We start from the raw sequence: 25,236 nt of genomic DNA, 5'->3' as shown, positions 1-25,236 counted from the left end.
AGTCAGCTCAAGCCAATAAAAATAGGTAATGTCAGTGATTGAAAAACAAACAAACAGAAGCTTGTTTTGGATTTTTGTAAAAGGTAAAGTCTTTTGGAAAAATGATGAAATGTGTGATTTAATGAAAACTTACTTCTGTAGCATTTATTGCATTTGCCTTCCATTTTATTCTGTGTATCCTTTAATGCATATAGGTATCTACCTGCTGCTGTGTTCTGTTTCTTTAAGGAAAATAAAAGACCATTGAAAAGCAATTAATAGTGTTTCCTTAGATTATAATATATGCACCAGTAGTTTGCATATACCAGTTGCAAAGTATTCCAGTGGTAATTAGTGCTATCTATGGAAAACATGCTTGATAAATAAAGTCAACAGTGCAGAAGAAACGTCCTCAGACACCCTGACACAGAAGAAGCAAGAGCACTTTAAAGAAACAGGCACATGATAGGAAGAAACCTGCTGTGAGAATACACTAACTACCTTATGTCTTATCCTTTCCTTCTCTATTTGATTTGATTTTTTTTTTATTCCTGCTTTCTTTGTCTTAGTTGATTCTCAAAATGTTGACATATGTTTGTTTTTGGAAGGTATTTTGCATTATATTTTTACCTGTCTTGTGATACCCTCTGTACAACAAAGAACCTTGGAAGAAAGAAATAGTGTCATTTCAGGGAGATAGAGAGCAGACACTTATCCCAAAGAGTGTTACAAAGATGATATCCCCCCTAAACCCCCTTTGCAAAGTGTGGGTAGATTTGCTTGCAGCTCCCTCACAAGAAGGTTGTTTCCTTATCTTAGAGCTCCTCAGCTGTTTTGCAAACCCACTGTGTGCACAGCATCTAGCTGGGCCTGGTTCCCTGTTGCCCCAGTGGGACTGTACAATCATGCTGCCTACTATTCTATGAATAGTAAAATCTTTTCTGTGACCCAGAATCTTACATTCTCTGTCAGATTCTGTAAAACTGTGGAAGACTCACTTTACAAGGTCTCACATTTTTGTTTGTTTGTTTTGATATTCCAAATTTAATTGGAAAATTTTAGGATTTTTACTTCATTGATGTTATTATATTTGTGTCTTTTTTTTCTTATGCTGAGAATATTGGTTCTTAATGATAATCATCACTTATTTGCTTTATCCTGCAATTTACAGTGATAATTTAAAAAAAATAATATTACTGTAAATGGTAAGAGAGTTAAAGTTGTCTACCCTCTTATATTCTATGCTGAATGGCCTCTTAGTACCATGAGAATTTTAATCCTGGGTTCACCTAAAGGTTTGGGGTAGGAGCAGATATCATTTGATATTCATCAGTGAGATTTCTTATATATCAGGTCTCACATTTTTTTTCAGTAGTAGATGGACACAATGAAGCCAGATTTAAACATAAGTAGTTAGTGTAGCTAGCTAAATTGGTTCTGATATTGAGTCTAATAGAGAAAAATGGAGTCCAGTCTAATAAAGAAAACAGTTTGTTCTGAGCCTGAAAACTCATAAATTATACCTGGGAGATTCCCAAGGCCTGGGCCCATCAGCCCATTTGTTTTTCACTGTTTGGCCTTCCCATTGGCATCCCTCAGCACATGCAGAATAGAAGCAAATAAGCAAGATAAAGGACAGGAATGTAGGAGGACAAAAGAAGACCTTAGACATAAAAGGAATGAGACCTCCCCATCTCACAGATTAACCTTATGGGTTCCCTTCTTCCTCCAGGGGAAGTCCTTTCTGCTATCCTTTTATAAAGCTTTTTCACTTTCCACTCTACACTTTCCTCTGTGTGCTTCTCTGGAGTTATACTTCAGCTTTCTGGGAAGCAAGGATTCTTCAAGTTAACCGATGGTGTCAACAGTACCTTTATTTTATTTATTTAATTTTATGTAGTGCTGGGGATCAACCTTAGTGCCTCACTCATGCTAGGCAAGTGTTCTACCACTGAGCCACAACCCCGCCCCAGGTCTCACATTTTTAATGATAAGTTCTTATGTTTATTCATTTTTAATAATCACAGAAAGAAAAACACATATACAGTGTGTTTGTGACTGGAAAGCCACTGTTAGAAAGCCAAAGTAATTGCCTTTTGGAGATGACTATAAGGAAAAGCTTATTTTAAATATTTCAAAAATTCCCTTTCAATCCAGAAATGTCTTTGTTCATAATAGTTATTTTGGGAAAATAAGGTAATTAATCAGAGCTAACCACCTACTTTTGTAGGACAATATTTGTCAATAATAAAAGATGGCCAGACCTCTTACCTCTATTTTTGTAGTAAGGCAAATATGTTCTTTCTATTTAGGAAAAAAAAAGAAAGAAAGAAAAGAAAAAATGTAGGGCGTGGCTGCCAGCTTCCTGGTCTTGAGGCTGAACCTGTGGCTGGGACGGCTTCTGGGGATCAGCTAGGAGGTGGTGCTGTGGGCAGTGATGGAGGAGGCGGACCACCTCAGGATAGGTCCAGGACTCTTCCACCCTTGTGGACAGCTTGTACCTTCCCTTACAGACTATGGGATGGGTGTACACGTGAACTTGCTCCACCCCTCTGACCTTGACCCTAGTTGCCTCCTGTGCAGTATATAAATAACTATATGTACTTCTTTATTAAATGAGCATCCTGCTTGACTGTTCTCCCTGGCACCTCTGATTGTCCTCCCGTGAGGGAGGGCTGGGTGTGGGCGGCCAGTCGACCTTTACCTTTCTTGGCTCTTCTTTGTCGGGGCTTGCTTTTCCCACTTCTCCAGCTGGTCAGGAGGAGATGAGGGCTAAAAACCCCAACAAAAAGAAAAGAAAATTCAGATAAAATTAAGCTGTGTTGATTTTCTCAGATTGTTGCAAATCTTGTGTTATCAATTAACATCTTAAAATTAAATTTATATTATTACACAGTAACTACAGAAGCAATCTCAGTGTTGACCATGAATTATTTTCTGTCAATTAAAAATAAAATGTAAAAAAACTGACCAAATCTGACTATTGGTCATTACCATCTCCTTTGTCCCCAGCCACATTCACCAGGAGGATTAATGCCCTGATCATGAAAGCATTTTCCCTGAAGAAACTGGGTGTGCATTTGTTGAATGTTAACTGTAATTTCTTCTTTAGGCAATGCACACAATAAGAATCTCAACTGTCTGTGCTTTTTCAGAATGGGGATTTTATTTATCACTCCTATTGGCTTATTTTCAGGGTTAGGGAAAATTCCTCACATACCACATTCCTCAAAACTATTCCATAGTCAAATGAAATTCTAAATTATTATTTCTATTTCTTCTGTCTTGCTGCTATTCTTTGTTCTGTTTTAACTGTCAAGAGAAACCGGAGACATTTTAAATGGAAAGAGTCACTGTATGTAATTTAAAGTCTAGTAAATCCCTTTCAAATTCTAAATTCTCTGCAATGCATGATGAGCAGCAGTCTGCATCTTGTACACGATAGTTGTAAGACTCAATGATTTTATTTGTTTATATATCACATTGTTATGTCTCCTCTGTGCATCTGCTCTGTCTTTAGTGTCATTCATATTGATGGACCTCATTATATTGAGTATATTTCTTTATGATCATGATCCTCTTTCTTGATTGTCTCATATAATTAAATAATAAAATTACTGCCTTGTAATTTATCTTCACACATTAATCTTACTCAGTCCATGAACCAAGTTTTCTATTATCCCAAGTGTGTGTGTGTATATATATATATTCAACTCATTTTTCTATAAGTGAGCCTAAGTGAGAATTCTATGACAGAATTTTTAAGTCTTTTAAAATTAATATTGAGTATTTCAATTTGTTTCTCAATCTTAAATATACTCCTTTCCTGTTAAACCAAAATGAGGTAAATGTCAGACTTTGGATTTGATTTAAATTTACACCAAGCACTTTCATTTCAAATGCACACATCTCATATGTGACCACTTACCAAGAGATGACTGAAGGCAATTGCTTTAAGTGCATAATTCAATATATCTACATCCAACTGCAGAAGTTTGGTGCCACTCTTATATATATCACCATGCTCTATGCTTCTGTGATTCTCTTGATGGAGAATATAAGTCTCATAAGACATGCACTTGGCATTGGTCTTGAATCACTTTATTAACCTAACCTTGCTGCCATTCCTGTATAAGATTGAATAAAGAAATTATAGTCCATTGTAAAAAATTTAAGACCTGGGATAGTGTATTGAAATACTGAGATTTTGTAATATGAATAAAAAACTAATGTATACTTCTGAAGAAAATATATGTGATCCATTTATTCCCTATAGTTTTAAATTGTTTTCCTCAGTCCACTACTTAATTTTTCTGTTCCTCAACCACAACTGATCTAATACAACTTACACAATTAATTTCCAACTATGAAAATATAAGGACTGAGTGAGCAGAATAAACAATAATCAAAATTGTCTTGAAATAATAAATCATTCTCAACATGTAGAACACAAACAGGAATATCAGAAATGGTTTTCAACTTAATAATATTAAAAATAAATGTCATAACAGCAATCTGGCTATACTTCTGTCTAAAGTAAATATATGAAAGTTAAACTTTTCAAATACATCTTCAAATATGAAAATTGTTACATAAACTTTTGCTATTCTGATATATGATTAAAAATTTTTATTTAAACTAGCAAGAAAGCAAATAGATATTTTTTCTTTAATTTTACTTGTTACCCCAATTGATTTCAATACTATTCTATTAATAAAATGCTCAATTGTCTAAGAAGACTATACAGAATATTATTACATTGGTAGAATATCATTATCATCTTTTAAGGTAATTAGAAAGATCAAATGTTAATTAATTTCAAATCTAGAGTTTTCTTTCAAACTTCTTACCTGAAAATTGTTTTCATATGATTGAGTTTATTTTAAACATATATTATTAAATCTTCCTTTAAATCCCTTTCAAGTAAGGTACAATTTACCATAGTATTACATTTTGACCTATTTACAAACATGGTCTATTACAAAACTGTATACAAACCATGTATGAACTATTATGTTTTAGTTAAATATACGAGTATTTAAGTAATATTTCAATTACTATAAGACAACAGTACTTTTTTGTGATATATATCAGGTCCAATGGACCTCCAATATAGGGTTTTGATGGGAATTGATATGAACCCAGTTATTAAAATAATTGAGTAGTAGTTAGACTTGGGACATATTTCAGGAGTTGGAAAGTCAATTAGTGCTTTAATTTGCTGTTCAATGATAAAATATTAAAAGTTTATTTTATTTTTTATTTTCTTAAAAAGTTTTATGTCATAATGGATTTCTTTTCTGCATGTGTGTGTGTGTGTGTGTGTGTGTGTGTACATGTAGTATTGAAGATTGAACCCAGAACTCCACACATGCCAGACAAGTGCTTGACAACTGAGGTATATTACTAGCACTTGCTCTAATTTTTAATATTATTAATTGCACTGGTGATATACTGGATCTAAGACTGGGTTTGCATAAATAAATCTTTTAGAGTTTACATCAATAGTATTATCATCATATTTAAAATGAACAGTTTTCACCAGTCTGAACCAAATGAGCCTTCATTTTTTTCCATATAATCATAAAAAGGACAATCCAAAAGATATATTAATTTTAAATTTATAAGAACAATACTTGGGTTAAGTAATATGACAATAGGATAACAATATAAGCTATTCAATGGCATAAAAGGAAAATAAGCTAATCTATATTAATAGTACAAGGCATTAACCCTCATTAACTGATAAGAATATTTGATCAATATTAGTAAATTTCAGCTATATTTCTGATATAAAACACTACAAAATAGGTTATATAATACAATTACTTTCTGGTGAAAATGAAATATTTAACAATTAACCATACCATTAATTAATATTCAATGTACTTCAAAAATGTAAAGTCACTTAGAGAATGTCATGTAAACACTACACATTTAGTAATTATTTAATATCTTAAAAATTAAAGTGAATGAGTTCTAAGTAACTGTTAACTCAAAAATAAATCATAAGAGATTTGAAAATAATTTGAATGGTGTGATCATAACTGCACAACATAACACAGTTTGAGGTTGTAGTTAAAGTGGTGCTCATTTGAAAGATTATAGTTATAAAGGAATATATTAAAAAGAGGGAAAGATTAAAAATCAATGAACTAATATTCTTTTTCATAAAAGTAGAATAAGTAAATCTAATTCTAAAACAGTATAAATATATAATTAAATATAAGAACCTAATGAAATAAGCAGAAAACAGATGTACAGTAGAGAAACATAAAAAACAAAAATTTATTTTTTGAGAATATAAATGAACTTCATATATCCCCTATATAGCAGTAGGGAGTATCTTCTAAAATTGAACATACATTTCAGCAATTCCAATTCAAATTTTGGATATGCGTTCACTTAATAACATTTGCTTTAAATATGGTAGCCTTTCTTTTTTTTTTTCTGTACTATGTATTGAACCCAGAGAAGCTCTACAATTCAGCTATATCCCCAGCCCTTCTATTTTTTTATTTTGAGACAGGGTATCCCTTAGTTACCCACACTGGCCTTGGGATCCTCCTGCCTCAGTCTCCAGAGTCTCTGAGATTACAGGTGTACCACCATATCTGTTCTAGCCTATTCTTAATAGTGCTACCCACTGGACATTAACCAATTTCATAAACTATGGAATAAATAAATTAAATACACATTTACAGGTTTGAAAAACTCTCAGAAATGAGGATAATATACAAGCATATACAAAATCTCAGATGAATCTCTCAGCTATAATGTTGAGCAGATAAGCTAAACTGAAGCATACATAATGCATGGTATTTTATTTTTCTGAAGTTCAAAAACTATGTATAACTAAACTATATTATTTAATCAAAAGTAATGATATGGTTTTCTGGACGAAAGAGTGATCATGAAGAAAAATAAGAAGAGCTCTGGGAGGTTGTTGATGTTGTTTCTAGGTCGAGTGCTGGTTACCGGGAAGTTCATTTTTTAAAACCAGAATAATATGACAAGTGCACTTTTCTGGTCATATCTCATAATTTAATAAATTTACTAAACAGGTAAGTCATAGTACCATTTACTGTAGCTTAATTTAACAGAAAACATATATTCTATTGTTTATTATAATGGTGCTCATATCCAATTAAAATCTGTAATATTAAAATTTCTAAATATGTCTGTTTTATCTTTTTAAGTTAAAGTGTTGAATTTACAGTCAAAACAAACTAAATATTTGACACATTACAAAGTTTCTAGCATGATTCCATATATAGAGCACAGTTCTTCCTTAGATAAACATTAGTGAATCTTTTAATAGAAAGCATGTAACATCTAATTTGGTTGAAACAGAATATTGAAGGGGAGAAAAGTAAAAGAGTGTTATGTTAAAAATTTGTTTCAAAGCGGTAACACTTTTAATTTTGGACTCTTTATTCATCTTGCTGTGTTAATATGGGCATCTACCCTAAAGCAAACATTTTAGTAAGTTTTTTGCATTGCTGAATTTAACATGCTAAAGTATTAATTAAGTAGAGTTATATTTGAGGATATATGGTCATCTCATCAGTGTGAGATAAAAAGAAAACTAAAACATGAAAATAACACCTCTTTAAAACAAGGGATAACAACTCTGAGCCCTTGACATGGAACTGTTCCCTGCCAGTCAAATCAGCCACTTCTGACAACTTAGCTACACTGGGCTCCTTCTGACTTGGACAAGCCATGGGTTTGTTCTGACAAGGATAGGTTTGCATAACCTTTTTACAGGAGAGAAAGTGGCCACAATGCCTGAGGATTTAGGAAATGCCCAATCTCCACTCATGCAAGTCCATGTATAATAGAATCTGACTTGAGGAATCACTTCCCATCAAAGGAACGAAGGAATAACTTCCACCGGTCAATTCAAACACCATCAGCAGAAACCTGACTCATAGGCAATTAAGCAACCTTCTAAAGGAACAGTTCAAGCTCCAGACTTTAAAAAGACATGGTGCCATCCTTTAAGATGTAGTAGAATTGTTAAATTACAAACTTTACTATGTCACTGTGGCACCTTTAAGAACTCATGGGTCCTAGAAACAAAGGGTACAAATATCAGTGGTTGCATTAACCATAAATCTAAATGATTCATGCTGGTATTTTGCATTTTTTGCATCTGAACTTTGATCTCAACAAGATTAGAGATCCTGTTTTTAAAGGATACAACAGCAAGGATCCCATTATACTACAAACAGTAGTTGCTGCCAATGCACTTTGGAATCTTGTGATGAGAGACCATCAGGCAAAAACACTTGAATGAAAGAGAATTTTCAACTGCATTTATGTAATGGGACAAGAAGCAATATATGCACTTCTCAGATGATCTACATGCATGTTCCATACTAATTCTGTCTCATCATAGTGGTGAAAGGACATGTTTATCAACTCTGGTCAGCAAAGAGTGTGATTGTTAACTTTCTGGAGTGGAGCCTTGGGTTATAACACCAGATAATCCATCCAGATCTGGGGAAATAAGAGCTTCAGTATAGGAGGATTTGAATGAATACAAGAAAGTCAGGATACTTACCAGTGACAAGGAAAGACCAATTATACAATGGGAAAGACAGTTCTGTGCAATTCCTCCTCCTCTGCTAACTTTCCTCTCCAAAAAAACAAAGGCCCACGGGAGCCACATGGGAGGTGCTTCCTGAACTTGCATAGAGGCATGAACAGTATGAACTCTGGAGGTCATGAAAAATGCTCTACACGCCGAGTCTCATAATCTGGAACCTTTAGTGATTGCTGATCCTCTGCTAGACAGTTATGTTTGGGTCATGGTCCATGATCACACTATAAACTGTCCATGCTGAGAATGCCAAGAGCAATTAGGGTAAGCTCAATACTGAGAGAAGCAGGATTTCACTTAGGGACAACTCAGGAAAGAAATCATGGTCATCTATGTTTGTTAATTGATCTTATGGAAAGGTAAAGTAAGGAGAAAGAAGTAGTTTGGGATCAAACACTGACTAGAAGTTTTATTCCTACCCTGCCACGTAGACAAGCAGACAGAGATGATATATTCTTTTATGTTTACATTTCAAAGTGATGGATTACCAGGTCCTTTGTTAAAAGATTCCTGGTTTATAAAACTGGCAAAAGAGTATTTAAACAATTTATATCTCAAGGGGGCAGAAAAAAGAACATTTTCATAACCAATTATATTTTCTAAAGTAAATGCTTTAAGGAAAGGGAGAAAAGTAAAGTCTGTGGCTAGAACATCTTGATTCTGCCATGGCTAACAGCCGAGAGGAAGAAAGAAGTCAGTCTAAAGTTTAAAGAAGCAGAGGAGGATGGTAGGCCATCTGGATTACCTTCCACAACTGTCTTCCCCTTTCTGCACCCCCTCCAACAACAAATCTCCTGAATTCTATGTTTTTTCTTGGAGACTTCTTCTGTAGAAACCAAACTGACACAATGCAACACTTATTTTAGGAAAGTTAATGATGTCTGTCTTGCAATCTGCAAGAGTATCAGAGAACTTCCTGGCATATAAATGCCTGTGGGAATGTAAACTTGTTCCAGACTGCAGCAGTTACTGTAATGACATGGACTTGGTGAGCTGAGGACTAGATTTCATCTCACATCCTTCCCCTTATTCTGAGGTTGTGGTTAGAGCACAAATCAGTATTGAGTCAATTATCATTATTTTCATTGTTTCTATTCCAGACTGCCCTCATATCTCATCATTAGTAGTAGTTTTCTTGTCTTCCAATTGCATTCTTCCTAGCTTATTAATGGAAATGTGTGCATGCGCAAACACACACACACACACACACACACACACACACACCCATTCATGTACATATATATACACACACACCACACAAGATGCCAGTCAATTTATTACGTGAATTAAAGGAAGAAACCTAACCTGACTTAAAAACCTAAAATATCTTCTTTTAGAAGTCACTTTATTATAATCTCTTACAGTTTCTGTGGAATTCAAAGGTAATTCCCAATATAAATAGTGAATTAATGCAAAATTCAAATATTTTGCAAAGCTGATTTATAGTTTATTGAATAATATAGGTATGAATAATTACAATTTCTCTTGATGTTTGTATCATTTTGTAGATTTTACTTTTAGGGATTTCATTTAACTTGCCATGATATTAGTGATGACTTATAATATAACTGCTAAAAGCTTTAGTCAGTCATTGGTATGTTTTCAATTATTGGACATGAATAATTAATTTCTTCAATTCTCATTTTAATATTTTTCATTATTCGGCCTGCAGAACTACCCCTGCTACACATAGACAGAATCAGAGTCATTTCTATCATGTTTATCTCCTTTAATTTTATTATGTGGTGTTAAGGAAAACTAGATGGCAACTCATATCATTTGAGACCTATAATAGGCTGATAATGGGACTAGATATCTCAGGTAAATGACTCACGTAATTCCTCAATACACTGTATGGTTGTCATCACCAGTCATATTTATAAAGACCTGAAAACTAAATTCAAAGGAGGAGAAATTACTCACTCAGGTTTCCAATTAGAAAACTGAAGAGACAGGAATTAAGTTCAGACTATGTCTTTCCACTCTACCACTTATCTTCTTTTCCATTGCACTATTAGAGACATCAACCAATGGATGTGCATGAACTTAGCAATGTATATTATGGTGGCATGTTTATATGTTTTATTAGCATTAAAATAAGTTAACATTTATTGCCATATTACTCAGATATATGTTGCACAGTCTTAATGGTTATTGCAAAATTAATAAGATATGCAGAGAATTTTTGTAGTTGTTATTGCCATTTTAAGAAGATGTATGAAGAACTTTATAGGCTACACTAATAATAAATATGCTAAAGGAAAACACTGTCATGATGCATATTCTAAGAGCAGCCTTGCTTAAATGGTTATGGATTAGAGAAGTAATTTTAGTGGAAAGCTTTAATATCTATTAAACTTAAAATGATCCAGAGAAGATATGCTTGAATGGGTCTCCCTGTCTTTAGACTCTTGGATTCAGTCCATCCACTAGCATATGCTTCTTCCTAAAATATAACTTTGCTTGTGTTATATTGTCAATTTTCCAAGTTTCATTAATGCAGCACTGACAGGAGAATAATCTATTTCTATAACCTGTTAAAATAAGCCACTCAAAACCTGACTCCTATCTAAACTTCTATTTTCTTATCCATACAATTTGCCTCCTTGAAAACACATTATTTCTTCTGGATAGTTATATAAAAAGTGTTTCAGTCTGCCTTTAACTGATTCTAATTATAGAAAAATTACCCCTCTCTTCCTATGTTTGCTCACCGACAAACTTATCTTAGATATATTTATGAGAATTACTCTCTAAGTAGTATTTTTAGTACACATTTCAAGTGTGTGTTGCTGATACATGGGAATACAATGGTTTTCTTATATATAGCTCTTTGGTTACAATATATAGTTTGCATATTACACCCAACTGGCTGATAATATATGCTGTGAACAGGTAAGCTATGGTTAGGACTAAGTATTCTATTACTTATTCTTTCCATTTCCTTCCTTGTTAACTCCAGTACCCAATTAAACATACTGATTCAGTATATTCCTTTAATGTATTTCCTTCTCTCTGTAGTATAATATGCATCACAGTTTTAGGTGTTTCTACTTTTCGGCTTGTTAAATCTGTTGATTAAAATCCAATAAGTTTCTAAGTTATAAAATTAATACTAATGCAGATATCAAACTTAAATAATTTAAAATGACATTTTTCTTCTTTGGTTTCTTATATTTTGGCTGTTTTATATTTAAGGCATTTTTTAAGTATTTAAGTCAAGGTAACTTAGTTCAGTCTATCTAATGTTACTATAATCTATTGTTTGAGGGATTCTAAGTATGAATATGTATTTACTAATAATCACTCATTGCACATTTTCTTTCTTCCCTTTTATCTAGATAGTAATCTTTGTTAGTATAAAATTTATAGCAAGTAATTTATCCCAATACCTATTTTTATCATTATACATGTTCTTTGTTCTGGAATACTATTTCTAATATTGACAATATTTGAGGGCATTGTTTGTAAAATCTTTCTCAGTTATAACAACATGCAGTACTAACTTATTATAATACTTTTTGTTTTTCATGATCCATCTTTAATTTCTTTGAACTTTTTGTATCATGAAAGTTGATATAAATTTATTGTTAATATTCAGTGTCAATTCCTTAAGCTCTTAAGTACTTTTACTTAAGTTTTCTCCCCCTTCAGATGGTAGTCTATTAAAAACAGCATGGCATTTCTAAAGATGGCAGGAGTTTATGAAGTGTGAGCTTACTCAAAATTTTAGAAATAAAATAAAAAAAATTATCTCCCTTTTACTATGTGATGTTCAACTTTATGCTTCCATATGATGTAGTATGATTTGGCATAAATGTACTCCAAGTAGCCATGTGTTGTCTTAAGAAGCAGAAAATATGGAAATTCAAGAAGCTATTTGCAATATTTTGAACAACTCTGTGAGTTGAGTAAATTTTGAAATTATTAAAAATAAAGTGAGAAAAGTTCTTTCTCTCATAGGATTTATCATTACTGAACATCTGGCATTTGGAATACAGATATCAAAATAAAATCCATAAAATTTTACTATATTATTCACAATGTAAAATTGATCTTCTTTAGCAGAGTTTTAAATGAGTCATTCTTGTTTAACTTCCAAAATACACATTTGTATGACCTGAATATTTACTATATATTAAAATATACTAATAAAACAATGTATTGTATATTTTTAAATAAAATAAGATTTTTATGCTCTAAGAAAATCATTGAAAAAACATTCAAAATTATGTCATATCCCCAGTAGGCGAATATACAAACTGAAATAGCTCCACCAGATTATTCATTTGGTAAACATGTTTTCATCTTTCTTAATGAAGCAGATGTTTGGCTGTCATTAAACTATGGCTCTTGAAAAACGAAATGTATAATTAGTGGTCATCAAGTAGGTATGGTTATTCTGTGCATATGACAGTCTTCTTCTTGTCCCCCTTCAGGAGAAATCTTGACTAATAGCATAAAGACAAACAATCTTACATTTTGAAGGCCAGAAAAGATGTGTCCAATCATAACTTAGACCGATTTTTTTCAAAGTTCTTAATTATAGGTCACATAGGTGGCAAGACAGATGGTAGAAGGGTAAAGTGGATAACAAGACACAAAGACAGGTGGCAGAGATGCTGAGGATATATTTTTCTGACATAATGTCAGTCTTAGCTTTTTATGACTTTGGGTTTCCCAGTGCAGGCTCATGGGCAGGACTGGTGCTTACCTTAAATCATTGAAGAATTGATCATTTGACTCCATTGACACAATCAATCAATTTTAATTATTGTCACCTTAAAAGATCATGCTAAAGTATATTAAATTATACTTGGGAAACCAAAGAATATTCCTGAATGACATTAAAAATTTATTTAGAAACAGGAAAAGGCATGCACAGTAAGCATAATAATGATTATACCATAGTATCTTTGAGTGATAAATTTGCATTAGCCAAGAAAGTTTCAAATACATCAACATGTACCAACATATTTTAAAAATTCATACAGAAAAATGTCATGATCCCTTTTTTATTTTTGAAAATTCACAACAAATTTATTAAACCAATTAAGCATCGGCAGAAACAATAGTATTTAAAAATAATGCAGAAATAGCATTTGAAAAAATTTAAATGTTTTTCATTATTAAAAGTCATAGAAAACTAGAAATACAGAAAAAAATTTATAATATATTAAAAACATCTGTAGCTAACACCAATTTAAATAAAATTATAATCTAATCTTAGGAACAAGTCAGGAAAGCATATTTTTATCATTTCTAATCAGCATGGCTTTGGATATCATTAGTCTTTGCAAAATAAAAAGATAAATAAGAAATTAAAGGCCATAAAATTAGAAATAAAAATGAAAACTTTTTCATTTTCAATTAATATTTTTGGAAAAATTCTGTAGAAACATACAATGTAATGAAAAGAACCTAAATTTAGCAGAATGAGAGGAACACATACCAACTTATAAATTAATTATACTTTGTTTTTTAAAGTAGGTATATATGACAGCAGAATGCATTTTGATTCATTGTACACAATTATAGCACAACTTTTCATTTTTTCGATTGTACTTGATGTAGCATTGCACCAAATGTGCAGTTATACATGTATCCAGGGTAATAATGACTATCTTATTTCACTATCTTTCCTGCCCTCTTTCCCCCTTCCTCCATCTCCTCTGGTAGAAAATTTGTAGATTCTGGGATGTTCAATTAACCTTGGATGGGTGGAATAAAACTCTCCTGTGAACAGGCTACTGTTAACTTTAAAATGTTACAAGCGGGTGAAAAGCTTCCTGGGCCAGGTGTCATAGCACATGCCTGTCATCCCACCTACCTGGGAGGATAGTCAGGGGGACAGAAAGTTGAAGCATAACCTGAGCAACTTAGGAAGGCCTTGTCTCAAATTATAATTAAAAATAATAATAATAAAATAAAATAATGTAGGGTCTGGGTATGTAAACCAGCAGTATAGTACCACCAGGTTCCGTCTCCAGTACTGCAAAAATAATAAAATAAAATAAAAACATCCTGGAAGGACACTATCAGTGACAAGAGCAGAAAAGCACCAAAGCACTGTTAGAATTATTGAAGGAAAAAAAAAAGTTCTACATGTTGCATAAATGCCACATATTTGTTACTTGCTACAGTGCAACAGAATTATGTAGAATAACCACAGAATATTTGAGAACTAATTGCTCTCTGGAAAAACTTGGGAGATGTGTAATTCTTTCAAATTCCACTTGACTAGCATTCAGTGCCATAGCACAATAGTAATGTATATAATTTTTAAAATAGATGGTGTTTTGTGTTATAGAAATTAGAATCCAGATTTTTGACATGTACTCTGTGTCTCTGCCTTTAACAATAAGAAAATTCTAGAAACACCTGAGGGTTATTTGTATATTATATTAATAAATTGCAATTTGACATGAAGTTTTAAGCAAATTAAATGTGCCAAATAAATTCCTTTACAATAAAAAAAACTCAATTTCTGTCCTAAAAAACCATTTATTGCTTTTAGAACATATCATGGCATTTGTGTCTTCATTACTGTGTGATAACTTATTAAAAAGAGCAAAGGATAATAAAAGAAGAGATTTTTTTCTTTTATTTACTTAAGAATATTGCCTACTTCTAACAGTAGATTTCTAACATTTTCTATGCAAAATATTTAATGGACTTAGCAAAATTAACTAAAGAAAAATAATGTCATCTTGGAAAACATTGTGTAGTTGATCACTAAAGTACATCAGTCCTATTAACTTTTTCATATTCAAATGAAAGAAAATGCAAATTTCACTGGTCACATAAAGTTGAGTTAATTTGGAGCAATATCTGAAAATTATTATTTTGGAAAAGTCTAAGAAAATTATATAGATTCATGTAGCTTTAAATTTACATATTAAATTTTCTGCTTTACTTTGTTATATTTTATATGACAGTAAAATATGTTTTGAAATATTATACATACTTAGAATAAGTATAACTTGTTCCAACTAGGATCCAATTATTGTGGTTGTTCATGATGTAGATTTACATTGCTCGTGTATTTATGCATGAGGATAGGAAAGATATGTCTGATTCATTCTACTGTCTTTCCTATTCTCATGCTCTCTCCCTTCCCTTCATTCCTCTTTGTTTAGTTTAATGAACTTCCAAACTTCCCGTCCCTTGCTGTGGGTTAACATTGTGTCAGAGATAACATTCTGCCTTTGGTTTTTTAGTACTAGCTTATTTCACTTAGCATGATATTCTTCAGTTTCATCCATTTACTGGCAAATGCAATAATTTCACTCTTGTTTATGGCTGGGTCATATTACATTGGTATATATCTCACATTTTCTTTATCCATTCATCTGTTGTAGGACACTTAGGTTGGTTCCAAAAGTTGGCTATTGGGAATTGAGCTGCTATAAACGTTAAAGTGGCTGTGAAGTATGCTAATATTAAGTCTATTTGGTATAAACTGAAGAGTAGAATAATAGTGTCAAATGATGGTTCCATTGTAACTTTTTTAAGAAATCTATATACTGCTTTCAAGGGTGATTGCACCATTTGCGGTCCCAGCAGCAATCTATAAGTGAAACTCTTTCCTCATATTCTCTCCAATGTTTATTGTTAATTGTATTCTTGATAATTGTCATTGTGAGTGGGGTGAGATTGCATATTAATGTAGTTTTGATTTGCCTTTCTCCAATTGTTAGAGATGTTGTACTTATTTTTGTATATTTTTTGACCATTTGTTTTTCTTCTGTTAAGTGTCTGTTCAGTTACTTAGTACATTTATGGATTGGGTTATTTGGGTTTTTGTGTGTGTGGTTATAAGGTTTTTGATATTTTCATATATCCTGGAGATTAATGCTCTGTCTGAAGTGTTGTTGGTAAAGATCATCTCCCATTCTGTAGGCTCTCTGTTCACATTCTTCATTGTTTCCTTTTCTGTGAAGAATACCATTATCTTATAGTAGACAAAAGTTCCATAAACATGTTTTGGAGAAAAGATAGCATCTTCAACAAATGGTGCTGAGAAAACTGGAAATCCATATGTAGCAAAATGAAATGACTCCCTTATCTCTCACCCTGCAAAACTTAAATAAAAGTGGATCAAGGACTTATATATTAGACCAGAGACTCTGGGCCTAACTAGAAGAAACAGTAGGCCCAAATCTTCAAGATGTCAGCTTAGGAATCAACTTCCTCAATAAGACTCTTAAAGCACAAGAGATAAAATCAAGAGTCAATACATGGGATGTTATCAAACTAAAAATATTCTTCATAGCAAAGTTTCTATTTTAATACATTATAAAATTTCTAACAAATTAAAAGTATCAACTAATATAAACACAAGACTATAAAAAAAGAATCAATAATAGTTTCTTAATGATTACATTTCAGTAAATGTGTCAAAATTAAGTATATATGGGGCTGGGGATGTGACTCAAGCGGTAGTGTGCTCGCCTGGCATGCGTGCGGCCAGGGTTCGATCCTCAGCACCACATACAAACAAAGATGTTGTGTCTGCCGAAAACTAAAAAATAAATAATAAAAAATTCTCTCTCTCTCTCTTTCTCTCTCTCTCTCTTTAAAAAAAATTAAGAATATGTGTTTCCTTATTAATCTGTCCAGGAAATCCATGTTTAAATAAACACATATCCAGATTCATGAGATTAAATAAATTCTTCTGTATGTTAGTATGATGTATAGGAGACTTCCAGATGATCTGCATTAATAGAGACATATAGTTAATTAAAAGTAGTGTCTCTTCTGAGTGATGGGACCTCTGATGAAATAGTTATTAAGTATTAATATCTCTGCTGAATTTGACTAATGTTTACCATGAAGTGGTAGAGAGCTATTCATCAGTATTATGCTGAATTCTGGTGTGTGGGCTTCCATTTGCTACTAGTGCAAGGAGTTAGGTACTGGCATCATAAACTTTATTTTTTTTCTATGATCAAATAGGAACACAGTTTTCTTTAGCAGAAAGGGAGAATTGTACTTTATCAAACAAAGTATGGTAAAAAAGTTGTTCTATGTTTATGTGATAGATGTCACTGAGTTACTTGGGGGATGAATTCACAAACTGTAACTTGAAATTTAGAAGAGCAAACCAGTGCTTTCTTTCAGTTTAAGAGTCTTCACACCTTGAAGTGTTGGACCCAGAGACAAGCTCCATGGTTAGGTGTTACAGTCTGTAAACAAGTCAGGATGGCGCCTGGAAAATGTTGGAGTCTGTAAACAAGTCTGGATGGTGCCTGTAAAATGCCAGAGGGAGTGGTTTGTGAAGTAACACCAGCGAGCCATTAAGTGTGGAGATTCCTTATTGGTTGACTGATGTACCTAGTTTATGCTAATTAAGATAAGCTGTGTGGAATGTATAAATACCACTCCTGTCCTACAATAAATGGCTCCTACTCCTGCTGTATCAATCTACAGAAGTTGCTTGTCACCCGCCGGGTTATTTTGCTGCAGCCAGCCGGGCTGCGGCATTTAGGATTTACTTTAATAAATATTATGCATACTTACAAATCTAGGCACACATTTGATTCAAATGCTGTAATTCCAAAGTACTGCCTAAGACAAAAATCAAATTAATAGCAAATTAATCATAGCATCATCCTCTTTATCTTTATACTATTATCAACAATATTTCTAAGTACATTACCTAAACTATGAATATTAAAGTTGCTTTTATTGAGATCTAAGATGAGAATAAGGAATATGCTATTGGAAACCGAAGGAAAGATTATCTTTGTTGCAAACTGGAAGAGATCATGGATGAACTATCTTCTATCAGTGGTAAGAAAATAGAACTTATAATTATGTTTATTGGTTTTCCATCACTGTTCAAAAACAATACCAGACAAAATTAACTTAAAGGAAGAAAGATTTATTTTGGATAGTGGTTTCCAAGTTTTTGGTACATGGCTGCTTGGCCCAGTTGCTCTGAGGCCTGAGATGAGGCAATATATCATGCAGAAACAGGTGGCAGAGCAAAGCTGCTCATCTGTTGACAGCCAAGAAGCAAAGAGCAGAGAGATGAGGAACTTGGATTCCAGTATCCCTCTATGCCTTAGCTGTGGTGGCCTTCAAAAGCTCACATATTAGACAAAGCAAGAAGGTTCAGAGGAGAAATGATTGGGTTCTAAGAGTCTTAACCCAATCAGTGATTTAACCCCTTAAAAGGGATGAACTAAGTGGTAACTAAGTAGTACCTACCAGTTGTGGCTGGAGGATGTGGGAATTGGTGCGTGACTTTGCATATATATTTATATATTTGAGTATAAATTTGTATTTGACAAGTGGAGTCTCTCTCTGCCTCCTGGTCACCATGATGTGAGCTGCTTTCTTCCACCCCACTTTTCCACCATGATGTTCAGCCTCACCTGAAGCCCTGAGGAACAGAGCCAGCCTTCTTTGGACTAAGACCTTGAAACCATGAGCACTCAAATAAACTCTTCCTCCTCTATAATTTTGTTGGTCGGGTTTTTTCATCACATTAGCGAAAAAACTGATTAAAACAATCCCCTTCAAAGCCAAATTCATATTTGTATTATTTTTATTTTTATTATTGAAAATATTTATTTAATATTTGTGTTTGATCAACAAAGAAAAAAATGCATGTACTTCACTTACAACTTTGAAACTAATAACCCTGGAGTAATTTAATCTCAGCACTTGACAAATGTCATAAACTCTGAATGCTTGAACTGGGGTTAATATGTGTTAAAACCAATTTTTGTCTACTCCCTGAAGTTATCTTGGTCTCTAGCTACATATTATTTTACAGTATTTTAAACAAATAGAAGTGTGTTTGAAAAATAATGTATTGAATTTGAAATTTATATAGCATGCTGCATCCGTGGATTTAATCATGGGTCAGAGAAAGAAGTTACCTATGAAAAAAAGTTTATTATTTTTATAGCTCATTGACTTATTGACATGAATAATTTTCATAAAATCTTGACCTTTTATGATCCATGAAAAGCAAATGTGTTTTATGCTTTTGAACCAATAAGACAAGATAGTTTCTGTATCTAATGAAATGAGATGAGTTACTCTGATATAAACCTAAGGCAAAGAATGTGCAGGTGATAAAATTTTAAGAAGTTTCTTTTTCTTTTCATATCAGAAAACATTTGCAGGTCAATTTTGAGCAATAATTTGTCTCATCTTTTTTCTAGAATCTTGCATTTTTATTAGTGGAAGCTCTGACAAATTGGGAAGCAAAACCTTGCATTTAAACACTTCACATTTATATTATCTTTTTCTCTGCATTTGAGACAAGTCAAGTTGTCAGCCAAAACTGCAAACAGACTTCTTTATATGAAATGCTTTCTTTGGTCCTAAAAATAGTAAGGTTTGCTGTTTGCCTGTATGTGGGAAGCCATCTACATTTTATTTTTATTCACAATGTGAAAGTTAATATTAACTGGACTTTACTGTAATTTTTTTAAAGATAAATAACAAGGAAGCACTAAAATCTGTGGTGGGCAAATCGACCCAAACATTCTAGATGCATAATTCATTATACCAAAGTGAAGATGCTTCAAAACTCTCCCAGATATGAATTGATAGTGAGATTTGTTATTGCACTATAATACAGTTGGGTGGTTCATAAGTAGTATGGCCATATAAATTATCATCCAAAGCTGCACACTTTTGAGTGAATGAGCTCATTATTAATTGTGCAGAAAAATATAGCCAGAGCTGAAATACATTGGGCAAGCTAGAATGAATGGTCACCCAATTTGCCACATCATGAATTCTGCCAATAGTAAGAGGCTCTGAAAATATAGATACCACCACAAGGTCTTGGAAAAAGACACTGGAGATCAAGAATTTCAGGTCAGTTATTTTGCCTAGTGTGATCTTCTACAGATAGAGTTGTAGAAGCTTTTCATACTGATTAAATTGGACATATGTGTTCAGTAAAATCATACATGTCAAATTCTAACCTTAGTTTTTGTTTTTACCTATGCTTAATATGATACAAATGTGTGCCTTTAAGTTTGTTCTCACCTATATGTATGTTAGTATATTAATAAACTTATCTACATAATCAGTTATACCCAGATAACTTTTTTTGATTTTAATTATTTAATTCCTATCTTCAATGTCCAACTAATTTAATGAATTGATCTAAATGGTGATACTCATGAGAAACTGCTTATAAATAGCTTGTTGTGTGATATGTTAATATTTGGAGGACATTTTCTTAGAAAATTAATATCATTGAATAAGATAGATTATGATCTGTAATGGATTGTAAATCAACTTTCAGTACTGTGAATATTTTATAGCAGGCATTTGCAAACTAAAAAAAACTGACATTTATATCGCAATGCATGCATAATTTCCCTCTTATATGTCATTTCACTGAGATGAAAATAATTTTAAATTTCAAGGTCAAAGAAATGATTACCCCTAACAAATAATAATAAAAGAAGCTAAGGACAAGTATCAGGAAGCAATTTCGCATTTTCTTATTCTGTGGAGCATTTAATATCTAATGTACACCTTCAGACAAGGCTAGGAAATTTGAGGTAGGAAATATGGAGATAACTTCAAGGTAGATAAATTGTTCATGTGATTTAATGATTGCTATTTTCCCTGATCAAAACACAGTTGGAGCTATTCATATAGAACCCAGTATCTCTTATATCTGATCAATGGTGTGACCAGGACAACTTCAGTTTCAGCAGGAAAGACATTGAACAAATTGTCAGCATGATTTACATACAAGTTGTCAACAGCATCTGGGTTGCTCTGTGAAAGAATGATGGGTAACAGATGTTCTGGGAAATGCTACCATCTGCCTTTTTTTAAAATACATCCCCTGTGAAACAATGCATTTGAATGGATGCCACAGAGATACCTTTCCTTTGAAGAACCTAACCAGTCTCCGTATTTCAGTATTACATGTAGCTATCATGAAAAACAAAAAGGTCTTAAGGGTGTAAATGCAATCAGGTCAAGTAAGCAGACAGGTCCTTGAAAAGGTCTTTATGTTAGTCTCATAGTTTGGCAACAGAATTGTTGATGATTCCCCTGAGTATATGTTGAAAACTTTCCAACAGGAGGCCAGGAACTTAACCTGTGCATATCCATTAGGTAATATCACACTAGGAAATTATTTATTTATTTGTTCAATTCTACGGAGCCTTCATAATTTTTAAAATCATTCATACTGCAAATACAAAAGTATACATGTAACAAGACAAATAAATATATCACCCATTAAATTGCTACCTACGTTTATATGTTATATAAAAAATCAAGTTTCAATGTGTTAAGGGTTAAATGTACAATGACTAATGAGTATAGTATAAGCAAGACTAAGTCCAGGGTTCTGGACAGTAAAAAACATTCATCCATTTTCTGAGTCTTTATGTCTCTAGTATGAATTATTCATTTAAGTGAAGAGTTTCTTTATTCTGAAGAGATGTTAATTGGATTTGTGCTTGCTAGACCTGGAACCTATGCACAAGAGAAAACTCTTCAAAATTTAACCATATTCTAAAAATCTATCACATTTTTTGTAATAAATTATTAATAAGAATATTATTCTTAAATATAGAATTCAAACTAAAAATAGCATTTATAGCATTTTCCTCCTTTGTGGAATTAAGACATATTTAACATCTTAATTATAAGCTTATTATGAAAATATAAGTAGATAAGATGAGATTAAAAGTTAAAAGATAAGAAAATAAATGAGTTTTGGAATTCCATGATAAAAGAGAATTGGCAAAGTCTAGTTCCATGGGTTGAAATGTACATTTGCTCTGGTCATTGCTCTCCTGGTTTATTTCTGTGTTTAATTAATTTTATAAAAAATGAAGTTTATATCTATTCTGTGAGGGTCCCATGTAAATCTGAGGGTGGTACATATGCTCATAATAATATATTCACTATAAATTGGATAAGAGATGTGCATATTAACAAGCATATAACAATATATATTACCTTAGTGATAGAAATTCTGCTTAGTGCATTATGCTTTCTTGTTATGTAACTATTATAATGATGATATGAGGAATCTTAAGAAGTGATTATCTTTTAAATGATAAGTGATGAGTTAGTCAGCTTTTCCACTTCTGTGACTAAAAGACCCAACCAGAATAATTTTAAAGGAGGAAAAGTTTATTTGGGGGGTTCATGGTTTCAGAGGCCTTAGTCGTTAGAAGGCTGCTTTCATTGTAGAGGGCTGGAGGTGAGGCAGAACATTATGGCAGAAGAGTATGGAAGAGGAAAGTGGCTCACAAGATGATCAGAAAGCAGAGAGAGACTCCACTGGCCAGATACAAAATATATACCAGAAAGGCACTCTCCCAATGATCAATCTTACCCTGCCACATACTGAAGCCAGATTTAAAGTTAGGTAGTCAGTGTAGTTAGGTAAATTGGGTCTAATATCGAGTGAAATCTAAAATGGAGGCCATGCTGGGAATGACTCAGGGAAAATGCAGGACAACTCATGGAATGTTAATGAAGTCCTGAAAAAGCCCTAGGCCAAAGTCCACCTCAAAGAAATGTTAATGGAGCCCAGGAAACAGCCCCCAGCAAACTTGAAGGTGCTGACTCAGAAGTCCTTCCTGACCAGATTACTTCTTTGGCCCACCTGTGTCCCACCCCTCTTCCAACCTACATTCCATCACCAAAACTATAAATAGGGGAAACAACCGCACTTCCATGGATTCCCACATTTTGGGTCCCCTTCTTCCTCCGGGAGAAGTCTTTTCTGCTGTCCTTTAATACATTTCTAATTTCTACTCTGACCTTGCCTCAGCGTGTGCTTTCTGGTGTTATTCTTCAACATTGGGGAAGCAAGAACTTGTCACCAGTCAACAGCGGTCTCATATTGGAGGTCCCATACCGAGATTCTACACCGAGGTAAGTGCACGCACCCCATGTCTGTTTGAGGTGCATCTTTCTCTCTGGAGGGTAAGGTGGGCACCTGACGGCTACTTAAATGCAACTAGTGCAGCCGCCACTCTTCAAGACTCGGGTGAGAGGTTTCTCGGCCTAGGCAGCTCTTAATCACCTGTTCAATACAGAGCAGGCATGTTGGGTTCTGCCAAAGCCGCTTCCAACTTTTCTGTCTGGGCCCGGAGAGCAATTGGCGTGAGTACACGGTGTCCCGAATCCCGATCTGCCTCGGATGCGTGGAGGTGGGGGAAGGAGTTTGGAACAACTGCGGAATTCCGGTCTGGGCTACTCTCAGATGATTCTTAAGGTTTCTTTCTCTTGAGCCTCCTCCTGACAGCCCCCAGGGGTATCATCTACATGAATGGCACTGAGGGAAAGCCCCAATCACATTTGCCTCCGTATGGGCTACGCAACACTCCAAACCCCGCATCCAATCCCTCCTGGATGCTCCCCTTCCTTCACAGGTCAGAAATGTTAGCAATTCGGGTTGTAGGACTGAGAAAGGCATGAGATAATTAGAAAAATCTGCCCAGGCTCCCTAAGGTGCATAGGTAACTTTCAATAGTCTGTTTTACCACCCAATGTTTAAAATGAGCTGTGCTCTCTTTAAGCTGCTAGAGAGGCATTTTTAGAATCAACTCCTCAGTTAATCTGCTAGTCTACAGAGCAAAGGCAACAAAAGAGAGCATGTTTCTCTTTACAATGGGTTTTTAGTGGCCGGGAGGGTAAGCAGTAATGCCCTTAAGTCTGAATCCTCCCAGGGTCTCTGGCACAGGGCAAACTGAGACCCTAGCACTTTGCTAAAGGGGACCAGAAACCCCTTGGCAAAGCAAGGTGCGAGACGGGTTTTTTGGACCATTTAGGAAGCTAAAACCTAGGGAGACGTCCCTAATGAGAACAGTTTTCTCTGGCGCAGCATGGGCGCCTGAGTCCTGTTTTCTTCTCACTCAGATGGGAGCTTCTCTCTCTCCAATATGCCAGGTGCACCACTAGCCTGCGTATTGAAAAATTGGGATAGTTTTGAACCTCAGACGCTCAAGACAAAGCGCCTCATTTTCTTGGCCTGGGCTCAATACAAACTCTGATGGAGAAACCTGGCCACCTGAGGGAAATATTAATTTTAATACAATTTTACAGTTTGATAAAATTTACAAAAAGGAAATGGTGTGAGGTGCTGTATGTTCAGATTTTCGTTGCTCTAAGGGAAAATCCTAAATTATGCCAACAGTGTAAAGTAGACTTAGCTATGATATCTGCTATGAAGAGAGAAAATCTTGGACTCACTGAGGAAAAAAATCAAGGGAAAAATTTGAGCCGATCAAAGTACATACCCTCTTCCCCCTTCAAGACCTAAGGCAGACAAAAACTGACTCTGCTGGAAAAGTTAGGAGATATGCCAGATTGCCTGGGATTGGGTCTATCCAAAGGTGCTAATCCTATAAGTAAAGGGGAGACTGAGGATTTCCCAGCAGCTGCCAGAGCCATTTGCCCTGGGGAATTTCCTCATTCTTTGCCTGCACTGCAAAGATTACTCCACCTGAATGCAGTAAAGTCAGTCACACTGAGACCCTTAATTTTACACCTATAGTTGCCCCTATGTGAAAACATCTGGTCCACTCATGGGGAAATCTATGGTGCCACTGATAGGAGTCATAATTAAATGGAAGTTCAAAACCTGGAGAGATATTTTCTTATCTAGTTGTCTGATTGTTTCTTGGGGA

This window comes from Callospermophilus lateralis, unplaced genomic scaffold, assembly GCF_048772815.1.
Source record: "Callospermophilus lateralis isolate mCalLat2 unplaced genomic scaffold, mCalLat2.hap1 Scaffold_105, whole genome shotgun sequence".
In the NCBI taxonomy this organism is placed as follows: Eukaryota; Metazoa; Chordata; class Mammalia; order Rodentia; family Sciuridae; genus Callospermophilus; species Callospermophilus lateralis.
Note: the sequence above shows the minus strand (reverse complement) of the source record.